At 42.4% G+C, this 17867-nt stretch overlaps 1 long non-coding RNA gene across 1 annotated transcript; it reads left to right on the forward strand.

Annotated features, from left to right (window-relative positions):
* Nucleotides 1-2750: 2750 nt before the first annotated feature.
* On the forward strand, nt 2751-16719 carry LOC111740916. Its single transcript, XR_002780803.1, has 3 exons — nt 2751-3003; nt 9643-9690; nt 16635-16719. It is a non-coding gene; the product is annotated as an uncharacterized LOC111740916 (long non-coding RNA).
* Nucleotides 16720-17867: the final 1148 nt, after the last annotated feature.

Raw genomic sequence — 17867 nt, forward strand, 5'->3', positions numbered from 1 at the left:
TCTGTCTGAGCAATAACTCTGTCTGGTCTGAATTTAGCAAAGCCTGGGTACCTTACAGGAAGGACCAGGGAGGATGTCCTAATGGTTGCTCATAAAAATTCATACTCTGTATCCAAAACCCCATATTAATCCATTATGCTCCTAGGTTGTGACTGGGAGCAGGGGAAGCCCCCAAATTTCAAAAAAATGAACAATCTTCTCCTGATGACCCCTCTTGGAGGCAATGCATAGGGCTTTCAAAGCCAGTGACCTGAGCTGAGTTGCCAGGACTAAATTTAAGTCCCCCAGGGACCGTCCCCCATCTGGATCCTTCTGGTGATCTGCCCGTGACTTCTGGAGTCCTGATTAGCTAGAAGTTGCTGTATTTATAGAGCACCCTTCTGAGAAAAACTCCAGGCTCTTTTGGGATATTAGCTCACTGGGGCAGGCATGGAAGGAGGAGAGGGAGCAGGATGCCGGTGTTTTCCTCTCCCTTTAAGGCAGAGGAATGGCCCCACATTGGAGACTGAGAGACTTGGGCTTCTTGAGCCTCTGTCCAGTGTGACCTTAACTGAGTCATGTAAACCTCCCTCGCTGGCTGGCCCCTGCAGCCTGGATGTTGAGTGTCATCTATATTTTCCATGTCTGGAACAACCCAAATGTGAGCAGGCTGCATCCCTCTGGAGCTCTTTTAAGGACGTGGCAGGATCTTGGACTAAGTTCTTTTTTTTTTTTTTAGTTGCGCTAAACTATACAAAACATAAATTTTACCACCTTAACTATTTTTAAGTGTATAGTTCAGTGGCATTTAACACATTGACATTATTGTGCCATCATCACCACCATCCATCTCCAGAACTTTTTCATCATCCCAAACTGCAGCTCAGTTTAACTGGATATCCTGTATTACCTGTTAACGCCAGCTCCCCATTCCTCCCACCCTCAGCCCCTGGTAACCACCATTCTACTTTCTGTCTCCGTGCATATGACAGCTCTAGGTATCTCATACAGTGGCATCACACATTATTTTTCTTTTGTGTCTGACCTATTTCACTGAGCATAATATTGTCAAGGTTCTCCCACGTGGTAGCCTCAAACTGAATTCTTAAACCTCTCTCTCCTCCTTACAAACTTTCTCTTCTCCCCAGCTTACCCCTTCCATCCAGGACATACAGGAGATTGGTTCCTGGACCCCCAAAGACACCAAAACCTTGGATGTTCAAGTCTCTTATATAAAAGGGCATAATATTTGCAAATAACCTACACACAGCTTCTCATTTACTTGATTCTCTAGATTACTTAAAACGCCTACTGCTGTGTAAATGCTATGTAAATAATTGTTATACTGTATTGTTTAGGGAATTAAGGAAAAAATGCGTACATGTTCAGTACAGACGCAGTCATCATAGGCCTAGCTACATAATATATGTCAGCACAATGTGACATTTTTTTTTAATAATTTCAATCCGCGGTTGGTTGAATCTGTGAAAGCAGAACCTGCAGACACAGAGGGTCGATTGTGTATCATCCTCTTACACATGTTCACTGCAGGAGAGGATGTGGACTTAGTCTGACAATGCATCTCAAATTTCATAAAGTTTATTTTCAGATCCCTGGTCTCTTCTATTGTGAACCTTTCATACTCTTAACGCAGGGTTGCCAGATTTAGCAAATAGTAATAAAGGATGTCCAGTTAAAATTGAATTTCAGATAAACAACAAATAATCTTCTAGTATAAGTATGCCTTCATGCAATATTTATACTAAAAAATTATTCATTCTTTATCTGAAATTCTAGTTTAACTGGGCACCTTGTATTTGACTCGGCAATTCAATTCTAACACCTCTCCATACCCTTGAGAAAGCCCTACCTTCCTATACTTCCCTCACCATGTCAGTCATTTGTAACTACTACAAATGTAAGCAGTATAAATATAAGTGAAAAGAAAATAAAATTTACACTTAGAAGATTTAATTTGAACCTTGGTTCCACATCCAGCTGGTCGAAAATCAATTGGTCTCTCCGAGCTTCATTTACCTCATTGGAAATGAAGATGATAAGGCCAACTGCACAGTGTGTATTTAAGAATCAAATGATGTATGTGAATATTCTTTACACATCTTATTTATTTCTTTGCTCTATGGAATGACAGATTCTGCTCACTCACACTTCACCCCCATATATAAGAGTTATCTGCCTAAGTGATTGGTGAGAGAACATATGGGCATGGAGAAAGTGAAAGCTTTTCTAGAGCCTCAGAAGTCATCATCACTCATCATCAGGCAGCCCCCACTTCTTCTGTGTGCATTGTCCATAGCTGTCTCAGAAGTATTGGCAAGGAGAGGTCTCAGAGGAGAGCCCAGTGCACAACTGAAATGTTCCTGCCCCCTCCCTGTGCCCAGAATATTGGGGCCCAAAAGCTCTGCTTGTCAGTCAGACAGGACTGAGAAGTCCCCCTAACTTTTTCCTCCGCTACACTGACCATGCCTTAAGCACTCTGAACCCCAACCCTGCCAGCTCATCCAGGGCCCTGGCAGCAGGAGGAGTTTTGCCTTGTCACCTTGACACCAAGATGCTTTCTGAAGGTAGCTTTAGGGTGGGGCTCTTGACATCTCTGCTGAGCTCTGACCCATGGAAAGTAATTTGTTCCAAGCAGAAGACCCATGGAAGGGCTGGAGCTCTGGGAGGGATGCTCAACTTCAGAGGGTGGGGACATCTCTGCGCAAGGAGTGGGTTTCTCACTGGAGCCTGCACTTGAATACTTTCCAGGAGAATGGACCCATGGCAGCTGCTTGTGGCTCTCCTGGAACACGCATTCTTGGAACGTAGTCACCATGTTGTAGAAAAGTCCAGGTTACGTGGAGAGGCCACCGTGGGTGCTCTGGCCAACCCCCAGGGTCGACCACCAGGAACGTGAGTGAGGACACCTATGGGATGTCTCCAGCTCCAGCTATTTTCTGACTTCATCCACTTGAGAGACCCCGAGCAACAACCAATTCACTGAGCCCGGTCAACCCCACAACTGTAAGTGTAATAATAAAATGATTGTGTCTTTTTTAAGCTATTAAGTTTGGGGGTAATTTGTTTGTAGCAGTAGTTATTGGAACAAGTGAGCATCTATAAATAGCCAGTCATATCAAGTCCTATGCCCAACCCAATATCTCTGCCCTTCTCTATCTTTCTTCTAAATCTTCTTGTATATTCTCTTCTTGCTAATGATAGCACCACCCACTCAGCTGGTGAAGCCAGTCATCTGTGAATCCTCTCTTTCTTTCTTTAACAATAAGAGCCGAAGTGGATAAAGCACCCACTGTGTGAGAGGATTTATGCATACATAGCCTCACTTAATTCTCATAGCATCTCTCCAAGGTGGGCACTCTGACCATTTCCCCATTGACAGATGATGGTCCTGAGGGACAGAGATGTTGAGGAACTTGCCTAAGGTCACACAAGAAAGGGGCAGAACCAGGATGCAAACTCAGAATGTTTGACTCTAAGCTGCGACCCTTGCTTACTGTGCACTACTGGTCATCAAACTTGTAAATTCACAGAGCCATTGCTATGCTTCATTACACTCCACTGTGGGTGTTCGGAATGCTGGCAATCATTGTCTAGCTTGTCTCTCAGCCTTTTCCACTGCCCGTCTGCAATGCACCTTCATGGTGCCACTAGGGTGAGACTTCTTTGGCCCACATCTCCTATAGAATAAGATCTAAACTCCCTGGCAAAATTAAACTCCCTTTGCAAGCACTTCATGGCCTAACTGTTGAAGACTTTCAACACCCACTCCCATGCACCACGCACAGTGTCACATGGAACTCACCATCGCCCAACATCCTGCTACTTCTGAGTTTACCTTTGGCACGAGCTGCTCCTCCTCCTGAAATGCCCTTTCCCACCCCATGCAATATTCATGACCCAGCTCAAATGTCACCCCCAATGGAAGCCTCCAGTCTAGCTCCCTTCATTCTCTGCACACATTTCTCACACTACATCATCACTGCTTGAGTGCTTATCAGCTTCCCCCACTTGCCGGTTGCTCCTTGAGGGCAGAGATGAATGTTATTCATCTTCTTACCCCAACCCCAAATCCACCTGCTGGCACATGATAGGTGCTCACTAAAATATTTGCATTAAAAGAATAAATGAATGCATGGATATGCCTGGGAGTTTATGGAATGGGCTGGGAAAGTAGTTAGAAAGTAAGGGGCATTGATGAGTGCATAGAGTGAGCCCGTTTTGTTTGTTCTGAGAGTAAAACAATCAGTGAATGAGAGGAATGAATGGCATGTGTCACTAAGCAAGCTCTGGGGTCTGGACCGTGGGAAAGCGGGCCCCAGAGATTTCTAGTCCGGCCAGCAAAAAGACCAGTGCTTCAAGCTCCCTTCAGCCTCTGGCCGTGATGGCACTCAGGACGGGGACACTCCTCCACGGGTCCTCATTTCCTCCCCTGCTCTTACAGAGCTTATGAGTAATTGGAAAGGAAGCTGATAGGGAAAGCCTTGCAATAGCTGATGAAATGCTAGTAAATGGTTGCCTATGGCTGGCTGGCCCACAGGATAAACATCAGGCCAAATGCGTGATTCCTGTCACCTTTGGTCCCGTTCTGTGGTTTATCGTAAGCATTTCTCTTCCAGCCAACAGTTCTAGGAATCTTGGACTGGAGGAACCTACAGGAGCCAACAAATCCATATCTCTTCTCGAGACTGAGCATACCCAAAGTACTCACTCACTTCTTAGATGTCTTCAGAACATGACCCATAGCTGCCTGAGGAGCCTGTTCTGGAAGTTTCTTAAGTAAGAGAGTTTGCCAGCAAACACTGTTCTTTCCATTTGTCTCAGTCACTGCCAGGTCATATTCTGACTCTGTGCTACTCTGTGCTCAGCAACATCTGGCACCACGGGAGGACACGGAAGAGTGCAATGTACAATCCCTGCCCCAAGGAAAGGCAGGAGTGTGGGGGCCGAGGGCACAACCTCCAAGACAGACCACTCGGGCCAAATCCTGGCTTTATCACTTCCTAGCTACATTATCTTGGGCAACTGACTTCATCTCTCTCAAACTCAGTCTTACTGTCTGTAAAATGAATATAATCATTACTACCTTCCTCAGAGGGTGGGTCTATGAATTAAACTAGTAAGTACACACAAAGTGCTTAACACAATGCCTGACACAGAATAAAAGAGTCAAGCATGTCGGCTATCGTTACAACCCTTTGGGGAATTCACACGTGCACATACAAGCCATTACTAAAATAAGTGGCATAATGATGTCTTTTTATATATATTCTACACTATAACATGTGTTTACAGTTTATCTCATTCTATAAAGTAAAAGAATGAGAAATGACAAAAGACAATTATTTGCTATAGAATGAAATTTATGGAGCTGAGAGTAACCTTAGAATCAATTTAATAAAGATCCATCATTTTGCAGAGAAGAAAAATGAGATTTAAGCAATTTTTGCATACCACACATCTCACTAACAGCAAGTTTGGACTAGATTCCCCACATAATGTCCATTCCCCTACCTCATTAGTACACATACACAACCACGGCAGAGCTGAAAAGATAGAGAAATTCCACTGGGAGGAATCTGTCTGCTTGCTCTTTTCTTGGTGAGGGTAAGAACACAGGGTGAGGTGCTCTCTGAGTTGAGACAAGATAAGTCAGGCCAGAAATCTAGCAAAATCCTCAAATCAAAAGACCTATTCTACCCTCAAAGTGGAGCCATTTTTCTGCCGACCTTCATCGTGTAGAGCGAAAAAGCTTATACTCTGTTAGGAGGCTCAAATTCCAGTCCTGGCCCTGTGACTTACTGGCCATGTGACTCTGGACAATTTGTTTCACTTCTGTGGGCCTCAGTTTCTACATTTGTCTATTCAGATTTACTGAGATTTCATTTACGATAGAAACCACAACTTCCAGAAAACAAAGACTGCATTTAACCGTTTCTTTGATTTTGTAGGGTGGGAAAGTACATTTTGATGCCATCTAAAAACGATAGGTAAGGAGAACTCCTAATCAATTCTGGTTTGGGCGCTGCCCTATTCAAATTGATTTTTGCTCAAATTAACACTTAAAAAATGGTGACGATAAATGCTTGGAGAGCATGCTTGGAGAGCTCTCATCTGGGCATAAGTATTCAATCAACATGTCTAACGAATCAACAGTGAGGACGAACTTGGTGTTTTCTTTGATCCTGTCTTTGGAATCAAAATATTTAGAATAGTTATCAAACTATTCACTCTTTCGTTAATCATAAAGCACGTGCTAAGTCTTTACACAGGTCTAGGTCTGAGCGAGGCACAATGGAGGAAAGAATAAAGTGGAGTCTAAACCCTCAAGGGTCTACAACACATGTAGGGAAGCAAGACTGTGACATGAAAAGCTGAATCTCCCTATTGACCTTGCATAACACTAGAGGACAGCACATGAGAATCACTTGTGGGTTTTTTTTGTTTTTGTTTTTGGTTTTTTTTACCAGAATACCGATGCCTGGGTTCCACCTAAATCATTTCTGGGTTCTAAATCCAGAATCATTTCTGAATCATTCATCTGAGGTGTAGCCATATTACAACTCTCAGGTGATACAATGTACAACTTGGGCAGAGAATGAATAATCCCAAGTAGCTCCCTCATTTTGATGATGAAAAATTGGGGCCCAGAAGAGTTAAATAATTTGAGGTCACTTCTAACTCTAACTAACTACATGGGCACAACACTGCTTTTCAAACCTCATAAGAACTACATTTGGTTCCCATATGTGAGCCTCTGAGGCAGTGGTTGGTGCTGCCCCCAATATTTCCTATAATTATATTATAATAAGCATAGTCTTCCTCTTTGAACTCAAGGAAGTGCTGGCTCTGTTCTGCCCCTCACTACTTTCCCCTCCATTCAGCCTCAAGGCAAATGACACCCTTAATTTCCTCAAACCTTCTGCAAGTGGAAGGGAGGAAAGAATTAGCACCAGTCATAATGTTATAAATACAAATAAATTGAAGAGTCCAGCCTTTTCCATCTCAATCTATACATCAAATTCTGTCTCAAGTACCATATTTTGCAGCGAAGTGTGGTCTACCTTAGATTAGTTCAACATTTGAGGCTTTCTTAGGAATTAGTCCAGATTGTTCCCTGATTTTTATGCTCATTTGCCCTTCTTAAGATGAGCAGAATGACCAAATCTCTCAGGAAATAGTCACATGGATAGCATATACACAGAAGACAACTTATTGAACAATCAGAACTAAACCTAACATCCAGTGTTAACCAAACACCAACAAAATGACTCTTTCTTTCCCTCAGACCTCACTAAATTGAATAAATGGGTTCTCTTCGTTGGCCTCTTGTATACAGCCTCCATCAAATTTATTTCTGTGGAAAATTTCACATCAGTGGATATGTGCTCCAAAGAGTATCTGCTAAGATTTTCCTCAAGCACTCCCAAAGTTTCATACACCTGATTTCTGAAGTTTCCACTTCTCCAGATGAGCCATATTGGCCTCTCTTTATTCGCAAGAAAATGAGGAATTCATAACGTGTTAAGCTCCACACTGTGACGACATTCAAGGCCTCTGGATATTGCCTCCCTTTCTTTCTGTCCTAATGACTCAGGCCCTTCCCGAGTTCCAAAGATTCTTGGAATCTGAACCACACTCTGGAGTACACTGCTGTCCAGTAGTGTGGGAAGAGAAATAGAAGGTTGGGGCCATGGAAGGAGAAGGTGGGCAGCAGGACCCCTGGCCTCTGCACTTTTGCGCGGTTTTGTTTCCCAGGGCAATCGCATCCGTGTCTAGACAAAAACATTTTCTGAGAAATAATGGTCATTGCTGTCCTCTTTCCTGGACCAACTTTGGCAGATATTAGCTGAAAACAAGTCTTTTCTACTCTTTACTGGAATGGTATTCTCGTTGCTGTTTCTGGAATTAGTATATTTTTTATGCCTTGCTCCTCCTTACCATAAAGAAAGGAGAGTCTCACTCACTGGGTTGCATCCATTTGTTTGATCCACTCATTCAGTAAACATTCATTAAGTGCCCTCTGTGTGCTCAGACCACTATTAGTACTACAGCATTAGAATTATTAGAAATATGCCCCCTCCTCTACCAGTGATCAGTCTCACCAGGAAGACAAGACAAGTGGGGGAGATAATAGGACCATTTCCAGAAGACAACTATAGTGCAGATTAATGTCACCATGTATAGTAACTTTCTTCAAGAAAACTGTATTCAAAATAATTTTTGTACAAAAAAATTGTATTATACTAAGTAAACTTTCTCTTGTAAAATTTATGAGAAAGGACACTTAACCAATACTAGAGAACAGTGGTATCAAGTCCTGAAGACCTTTTCTGCCTTTAAAATGAATTATGCTTTGAGATCAGCCCAGATCTTGCCCTAAGTTTAAAAAGACTAAAAAAAAAAGTGCATACTAGGAAGGTAGAGATATGGTATGAACAAAGTCTGCAAAATACTGAAGTGTAAATTGGGTAAATATAAACTTTATTCAGCAAATCTCAAAATATTAAAATGTAAGCTCCTTTCTCAAAAGTTACAAAAGTTCTGGAAATTTTTTAAATGAATAAATGCTACCCATTTTTAACCATAAAGTGATAAAGTTATAGACCTCATTATAGCCAAAGTTAATATAGCTTGATAATATGGTTAGGATTGGAAAAAAATTTAGATAAGTAAATTAAATTAATCATTTGCAATAATGGGCATGTTTAGGGTTCCTGTGAGGCTAATAGCCAAAAGAATATGTCCTGACCTGGGTTTTATTCCTTGCTGTGAAAAGTCAGACAAGTCATTTTCCCACTCTGGGCCTCACCTGAATATGAGGGTTTGGACTGGATGATCTCCAAGTTCCTTCCTTCTCTGCCATTCTGAGAAATCATTATTTGGAGCTGCTGGAGGAAACAGGATACAGGGCTAAACGCCCATGGGTCAGATGCAACAGCATAGTTCTGGCATTCTAAAAAGAAATTTATGGTAAATTGTAATAAACATGTTTTCTGTATGCTTGTTCATAATTACTTTTACATATACAGTAGTCTTTCCTTATCAGAGGGGGTTACTTAGGTTTTAAGACCCCGGTGGATGCCTGAAAGCACAGATAGTACCGATCCCTATGTATACTATGTTTTTTCTATACATACATACCTATGATAAAGTTTAATTTATAAATTAGGCACAATAAAAGATTAACAATAATAACTCATAATAAAATAGGACAATTATAGTAACTACACTATAATAAAAGTGCTGTGAATGTGGTCTCTCTCCCTGTCTCTCAGAATAGCTTCCTATACTGTTCTCATCCTTCTTCTTGGGGCAATATGAGATGATACAAGGCCTGCGTAATGAGGTGAAGGGAGGTGAATGACTGACATAGGCATTGTGATATAGTCTTAGGCTACTATAGGGGTTACTTGAACACAAGCACTGAGATACCACGGCAGTCGATCTGATAACCTAGATGGTTATTAAGTGACTAGCAGGTGCAGAGCATACATGGTATGGAGACTCTGGGTAAAGGAATAATTCACGTCCCACGCAGGATAGAGCTGGACAGCGTGAGATTTCATCATGCTTCTCAGAACGGCACACGATTTAAAATTTATGAATTGTTTATTTCTGGAATTTTTCATTTAATGTTTTCAGACCACAGTTGACTGCAGGTCCCTGAACTCGTGAAAGGTGAAACTGCAGGTAAGGGGGGACTACTGTAGAAGCACTGAGAGGTTATAGAGCTATGAGCAGGTATGGAGAGGTTAGAGGGGCTCAGGTTAATCAGGGGGTTTCTTGGAGATGAATCTTCCCTGAGTTTTGGAAGGTAGGTCAGCTGACGGAAATAGGGACCAGTGACAGGTGCCCAGCAGTTATTAAGAACACTGGCCATAGTCATGAATGCCAGCATCTCCCTGGAATAGCCAGCACACACAGCAACTTATATGATGTGATTCAAGAAATTACTGTGGACTCCCTTCTTCCAACCAAAAACATCCCACCTGCCTACTTGCCTGAAAACTGCCCTACCTGTGGACTTTCTGTAATGAGATAAAAAATTTCATTTTTGTTTAAGAAAATCAGAATCAATGTTTTATGTTATTGTACATTAAATTTCATTTACCTTAGAAAGGGCGATATCATTTCCAGGCTCTGTAGGATCAGAAGACTTCATTTCTGCTCCCATTGTTCCCAGAGTCCTTGGTAGGCCCTCTGTACCATTGAAACTAAGATGACTAAATACAGACAAAGGTTCTAGCAGCTGGCAGCTTGGTGGAGTAAATCAACCAGGTTCTGAAGGCAGAAATAATCCAGTGAGTTCATTAAATTGTCAGTTTCCTCATCTGCAAAGCAGGAATTGTGATATCAATTTTGTAGGGTTATTGTGAGGATTCAATGTGATAATGTATGTAAAATATCTGGTACATAGAAATTAACTCATATTGTTGCCATATGTTGGGAAGTATTCACATTTTCAAAGAGGTCTGTTGGAGATAGATCCTTGGCATGAAAAAAATGGATCTTTGATACCATCAGAGAAGGTACAAAGCTTTAGCAACTACAGGTTCAGAAATGTGGGGACTTCCTTACAGATAAAAAAAACCATGGCTCTACTTTGCCAAGACTAGGGTTTCTGTGGCAATATGATTCTCTTAAAATTTAGTAAACTTCCATCAGTTTACTGATGGTCATATCAGTAAATATCCCATGGTCAGTTCCATGGGATATTAACCACGGGTCAAAGACTTTTTCTGGATATAATCCCTGAGTCCCCTGAATGGCCTTTGTGCTCTCCCATTCCCCTGGACATAGTTTACAGACCTCTGTCCAGAGGTAATCTATATAATATTCTCAGGCAGGGGATCCTCACCACAAAGCTGATTTTGCCCACATGCTGTCCAAAGTATCAGGTGGAGAAGCTTAAAGGAAATGGTTTGAGAGAGTCCTAGCCAGTAAGGCTTTTCTGGGCCTTGGTATCTCCTTAATATAAGATTCCTGCTTGCTTCTCTGCTTTTGTATGGCATAAGCTTCTCTCTTTCTTAGAGGACTTTACTAACGGCCACAAAGATAGCCAAAACACACCTACACATCAATATCCTTAATTTTCCATCCCTTCTGCTGATACTAAGCCCTCAATGGGCATGCACTTACTGTACTTGCCCAAGGTTACACTGAAAATTGCTAGATCACTTAATTCACAGCCACAAGCAGCGTCTCCACTTTGCAGCCCTGAACAGCAGAACTCTTGATCCTCACTGCCTGCTGCCACACCTCCTCAGCTCACCCATTCCTCATTTGAGGGTGCCTCCACTTCCTCACACCAAATTCTATGGTTAATATGCCTTCTCTGGCTCCATGTTTATCTCCCACAGTGAGTGCAGGTTCTAAGACACACGCTTTGCCTCACAGGACACCAGCTTTGTTGGCCTGCCATCCTTGGCTCAGCCTTCCCACATGTGCTAGTTTCATCTTCGGGCTGGCAGGAAAACAGCCATGGCATTTCCTAATGGCACATGCAGACATGAACACATCTTTCCTACATTTTTCTTTGGGAGCAGGAATTTTCCCGGAGTCTGCTGGCAGTTTCTCCTAATACCTCATGGGTCAAAATGTTATGTGCCTACTCCTGGACCAGTCACTGTCACTGTAAGGGCAATGGCATCACCATGTCAGTTTTTAAAGTGTGGTTTGGGGCCCCTGGGGTCCCTGATATCCTTGCAGGTGGTCCATGAGGCCAAAGCTATTTCATAACAGCATCGCCTTTTTCTCTCTCATTCACTCACAATGGAATTCTACAGAGACTACATGCCATGTGAAATCACAGCAGACCAAATGCAGAAGCAGATATGAGAATCCAGCTAACTTCTATTGAGCCAGACGTTAAAAAGAGACTTGCAAAAATGTAAGAGAATGCCACTCAACATACTAAATATTTTTAGTTTGGGAAAACATAGCCATTTTCATTAAAATATGCAATTTAGGTTAACATACACTGGGCTTATTATTATCTTTAATTCAAAATAGTTTAAAAATTCCTCAGTTTTACGTCAAATACGATAAGTACAAATAGATATAACTCACATAAAAAGGAAGCTCTTTAGGTTTCTCAATAATTTTTAAGAGTGTAAAGAAGTCCAAAGACCAAAAATCTAGAGAACCACTGCTTAAATTAATCAGTTCTACGTGCCCAGGTTGGGATGAAGTCAGCATCCTCTAAAATCCTGAGTTATACAGAGGAGGGTGCTATCTGAACAAATCAGGATTCTGTTAGAAAGGAGTAAAGGGGAAATAATTACTAGCAGACAACCAACACTGTCTACTACAGTACACAATGTTTTTGAGCTAAACCACGAAGTGCAGTGACTTGCCCAAGGTCATACACAAGTCCTGGTGGAGTCAGAACTTAAAACCAAGACTTCTGACTGCTAGTCAGAATTAGTCAAACCTCTGCCTGCCATGCTTTCTGCTAAGCCACATTGCTTTCTTGCAAAAGGGCTGAAAGTGGGTTCAGAAATGCTGGTGAGGTTGGAGTAAGTTGAGCATGCTCATAAAATGCTGGTCAGAGTATAAATGGTACAGTCCTTCCAGAAAGCCATTTGGCAATATGCATCAGGAGTTTTTAAAATGTTTATACCCTTTAACCCAGTAATTCCACTTCTAGGAATCTACACAGAGGAAATAGTCAGAATCTATGTACAAGGATATTTGTCAAAATGTTATCTTTGATAATGGAAACAATCTAAATGTTCAACAACATGGGAATTGTTGAGCAAATTCTGAGAAAGCTGCTAGCTGTTTGTAGTGGTTTTCTCTTGAGATGAGACTATAGGGAATATCCATAAACATCAGTATTTTTTTTTTAAAAAAAGCTTATGATACTTTGGTGATCAAAAAAATAATAATATAAAAAATAATTATGACTTTGTATATGTGCTGCCAAAGTGAGCACAAACAATAATGACTTTGAAAAATTTTAATGGCATGGGAAAATACAATATGCTGTTGAGTAAAAAAAAAAAAGCATGGTACAATACTTAATATATGATATGATATCATTTATATATGTGTGGGAAATTTTCAAGAAAGAAGCATTCTAAAACGTTAACATTTGTCATTATCTCTGGGGTATGAGATTGTTAACGATTTTGTTCTTTATTCTTTTCTGAAGTTTTCAAGGCTCTAGAATGAGCATTTTCTTCTTTTGTAATCATGGGAGAAATTAAGGTTATTATACAAATACAGTTGGCCTTCGAACAATGTGCAGGTCAGGGATGCCAACTGCCAGCAAAGTTGAAAATCCACATATAACTTAAATCAGCCCTCCCATACATGGATTTCCAACCACCAGCTGACCATCAACAAACGTGGGCTTGAACTGCATGGGTCAATTGAAAAAAAATCTATGTGTTAGTGGACCTGCATAATTCAAACCCTTGTTGCTTAGAGGTCAAATGTAGATTGGTGCAGAAAGAGGAGAAAATGCAGCAAAGCCAAACTTCACTGCTTGTCAGACAAGGAGAGGAAAAGAGCGGCCCGTAGCCCAGGTGATGGCTGGCACTGTTGGTTGCCTTGGTAATGGAACCCAGTTTTGCTTGGGCTAGCAATGTGCGAAGCTCCAGGCAAAATGCTCATTTGCTCAGGCTTTCTATAGCCTGAGGTGGCCATGTGACACACTTCCAGCCAATGAGACGTGAGCAGAATTCTCCCCAGGGCTCTGGGAAGCTACATCTTCTCTGTTTCCCTTTTATTTCTGCCTTGAAAACGTATGTGATGGCTGATGCTAGAGCAGCCATCATTCGACCACAGTGTGAAGGCTGAAGAATCACAATAATGTCAGCCCTGATATTGAGCTACTGAACCATCACCAGCAAACATCTTACTATGTGAGAAAAATATCCCTCTTTGTGTTTGAGCTGTTGCAGTTGGGTTTTCTGTTAACTACAGCCAGATGCATTCTTGATACATCACCATGCAGGAATGTCCAGACGGTTAAGTGAGACCATGTACTTGAAAGTGTTTTGTAAACTTTAAAATACTATCACAGCCCAGAGATAATGACAACCATTACAAACAACTAGTGAAAAACAGAAAAAATTCCTCAAGACAGTTGTGTGCACTCCGCTGGTGGAACCTAAACATCTTGCTAACCATGACTGTAGACAAGACATGTCCTTGGGGCTGCACATTTTCCATCTAAAAAATGGACTAGGTAACACGAAGGCCCCATTAGCCCTCAGGTGTTGGGTTTTAGCGGTGGCTGCCAAATCCCCGTGCAGGCAGCCAGGGGCCCAGCAGGGACAAGAGGAGCTGCTGTTCTCCATGCGGACAATGAGCACAAGCTCTAGGTCTTCCAGGACAGTCCCAACCTCAGATATCCTGCACCACTATCATTCAGTTCAGACAATGTGTCTTGATTTCAGGTTTCGAATGTTGTTGTGAACATAGGACATCTCTATAGCAAGATATGATCATGTATATAACTAAAATATTATGTGTACCTATGGGTCTATTAAAAATTCTCTTATTGAAGACAAACAAAAACACTCCCTTGCTTTGGATTCTCCTTAGCCTTCTGAGATAAACTGACATTTTCAAATACGTTTCTTAAACACTAAGGAAGAAGAAGCTCAGGCTTTCGATTCTACCAGTACTCATTGGCTCCAGGCCTCAGGACTCCTGAGCCTTGTTCTATTCCACATCCTGTCTGAGATGGTCACGTGAGATCCTCGAAAGCTGGAATGACTCCACAGTCAGCTTTCTGGGTCCCTACCTTCCAGCTCCTGGTTGTCTCCATGAGAATGATGTCATCTTACATTACGCTTTTAGGGGATCCCAGCTAAACATCCTGCCAACTCCATGGCCAAGTTCAAGGACAACTGTAACAATCTATATAAGTAAAATTAGCTTCCTGCTCCTTGTTTCCACATTATGTAAAAATGACCAAAGAGAATTCTTTTAAACCAAATTTAGAGGAATGTTTTAGGATGGCCTGACTTACAAATATGGGACATGGGACTTTTCCTGTTGTCCCTGAATTGTGACTAACATGCAAACTTAAAAATGAGAGGCATCAAGAACCCTCACACTTGACAGAAAGCTGCTGGTGAGTTGGGAACAAACTCTCCCAGCCCTCACCACAAGGCAAGCAAAGCAGTCTTACTTCCAGACATCATTATCCTTTCACCTCCTCTCTTGTCAATGTGGCATAAAAGACAACTGAGGAAGAAGAGCATGCTGGCCACAAGCCCTTCAGCGAAGGCAAGATATACAAAGATGGTTCAGAGGAGCTTCATCTGCTCCTGAGGCTTCATGGAAGGAGCTCATGGGTCAGTGAGGTGCAGGAAGCATAGGGCAGCTGTTGGGCTGAGGGATGGGATGTCCTTCCCAAAGAAAATACTGTTGGATGGACCAAAAAGAGACCCAATTTCTCCTCAGAGGGTAGGTGCTCATGGACAAAGTTGAAATTGACCGCCACTCCAAGAACCACAAGCACTCCATGAAGATCATCAAGTAAGTCACCAAGTCCCCTGACAACAGACCCAGAGCAAACCAGAGGAAGGTCAGGGACACCCAGCTACTATCTATACGTGACAGAGCACTCAAGGAGACCTCTGCTTCCAGGAGCTAAGGGAGAAGAGGGTGAGGAGAAGACCCCAAGCTGCAAGCCTGAGATTCTGGTGGAGCAAGGGCAGTGTTAGTGATCGGCTGATATTAAAGTTTTACACTGCATTTTCCTATCCATTTTTACCATCTCCATGGGGTTTTCTCCTCACTATTACCACCAAGCCCCTCCTGTTGGCAAACCAACCATCCCACAGAAACCTTCTCTTGGACCCCCTGGGGGTGGGCTTAGATAGGTTGATGTTTCTCAAAGAAACGTTACCAAGTCTTCAGGTGAAACAGAAAAGAAGTAATGACAGAAGTAAGAAAATAAAAAGGGCATAAAGGAAGTGACTTTTTCAAAAGAAAAGTATCTGGATTCATGAATCTTAGGGAAAACAGTGAAGAGTTTGACTTGTCCTGAACCCCCTGGTCCTGAGGTGATTTTTGTCCCCTGGTGCCCATGTCCTGAGGTAACTGGCTCTACCTCACTCCTTTCTTTCCAGCTTCCTGGCCTGCTCTCAACGCTTTAAGGAGTTCTCTGGTTCTCAGGACCCCATGGCCCTTTACCCTCTTAGACTGCCTGTACCCTTCAAAGGAAAGGCCTTCAGCTCCCACTTTCATTTCACTGAATAACAGCTGATCCCATGGAAGTGGAGACTGACACCACAGAGAGCCAATGAACAATTGAGTCCAGCTGCTCAGTCCACCCATCCAGAAGGGTCTAGAGTGAGGCAACAGAGCCATCTTTTTTGGGCAGAAGATTGTGTTCCAACGTAACCTTCTATGGAACAGAGTGCAGGGCCAAAATGGCCCTTCAAAAATCCCTCTAGAAGGTACCATATTGGAGATCAACATGTAGTCTCTCATCAAGTCCACCTCTGCCAGTTCTTCTTCCAGAACAGTTTTGGGGAGGGTTGAGTATCAGATGAAGTTTGCTTGTGTTTAGGGATCATGTTACCTAAAATAAGTGTATTCTGTAATACCAGAAGGTGAACGAAGACTGATGGAGTTCTCAGCAAATTTTTATTTTCTATCTTTTGCAGACTCTGGAGCACTTATTCATGGTAGACAAAAGCAAATAATTCTGTACTGCTAAGCTGAATGCCCTCTGCTGAGGTACACATCTGGGACCCTAATGATGTAGTAACCAAAACATAAGCACAAAGAATTACAGAAAGGACTTTCTTTAACAGAACCTTTCAAAAGAAAAATACTAGATAAACTCAAGTTGTTAGTAGTTATTTGCTTAATTACTCCAGGCATCTGCTCATACATTGATGGCCAGCTCTCCTAGGCTCCATTGCCAAGGCTGTCACTGACCTGGTTATTGCTGGGAAAGGTCCAAGTACAGTGCAAAATTCAGACAAATCTATGTTTGAATTTCTGCTCTGTACTTACTAGCCGTGTTTGACCTTGAGCTACTCAAGTTTCTCTCTTAGCCTCAGTTTTCTCATCTGGAACATGAATATAATAATTAAAAGGATTAAATGAGGCAATGAGATTAAGCATAAAAAAAACTCTTGCACATGAAGAAAAAAAATGGTGTAGATGATAGAGGCTCTGTTCATTTCTCTGGCAACCAAATCAAAGTTATGACGGAAACAAGGAGCAAGCAGCAAGCAAAAATCGCCTGGGATCTAGATGAATAAGCCATACAACTAGGGAGAAATCTAAGAAATTACCCTGCAATGGCAGAAGGTAGGATGGGGTGAGGACGTGGGGCTGCCCAGTCTCAAGCAGCTGAGACCGAGGCTGTAGCAACAGCGGCAGCAGCAGGGGCAGACAGCTCTTAAAGGGGCCGTGTCTGTGAGCAGATTTTCATGATGACCGACATGCTCACTCTGAGCACAAGTGCCGATGTGGCTGTGCGCAGGCGGCACCAGGGACTTACAAGGAGACATTAACGGAGTGAGGACCAAAGCGAGACTTACTCTGTACAGAAATGCCAGCAGTATCCATTGTTCCCTGTTGAGCCCTCCCCCTTGCCAATGTGCAGGACACAGCACTGCCATAGCTGTGACATCATCAAACTGGATAACAGAGGTTGCTCCGACCAGAGGATTCCCAGAAACTCCGCCTCCTCCAACTCACAGACTCACCCAAGCCACGTCCAGGTGCATCCTCAGCAAGTCAAGTGCTTCTTTCTGAGCAGCGCCTAGACTCACACTGGAGGCAGCTGGCATCGGTTTCTGGTGTGGCCTTTTGAGGCAACTATAAGTAGTATCTGTGAATTGCTTGCTGAATGTTAACAGGTGGCCTCAGAGGGGTAGAGGCTT

This window comes from Pteropus vampyrus, unplaced genomic scaffold (assembly GCF_000151845.1).
Source record: "Pteropus vampyrus isolate Shadow unplaced genomic scaffold, Pvam_2.0 Scaffold70, whole genome shotgun sequence".
Taxonomy (NCBI): Eukaryota; Metazoa; Chordata; class Mammalia; order Chiroptera; family Pteropodidae; genus Pteropus; species Pteropus vampyrus.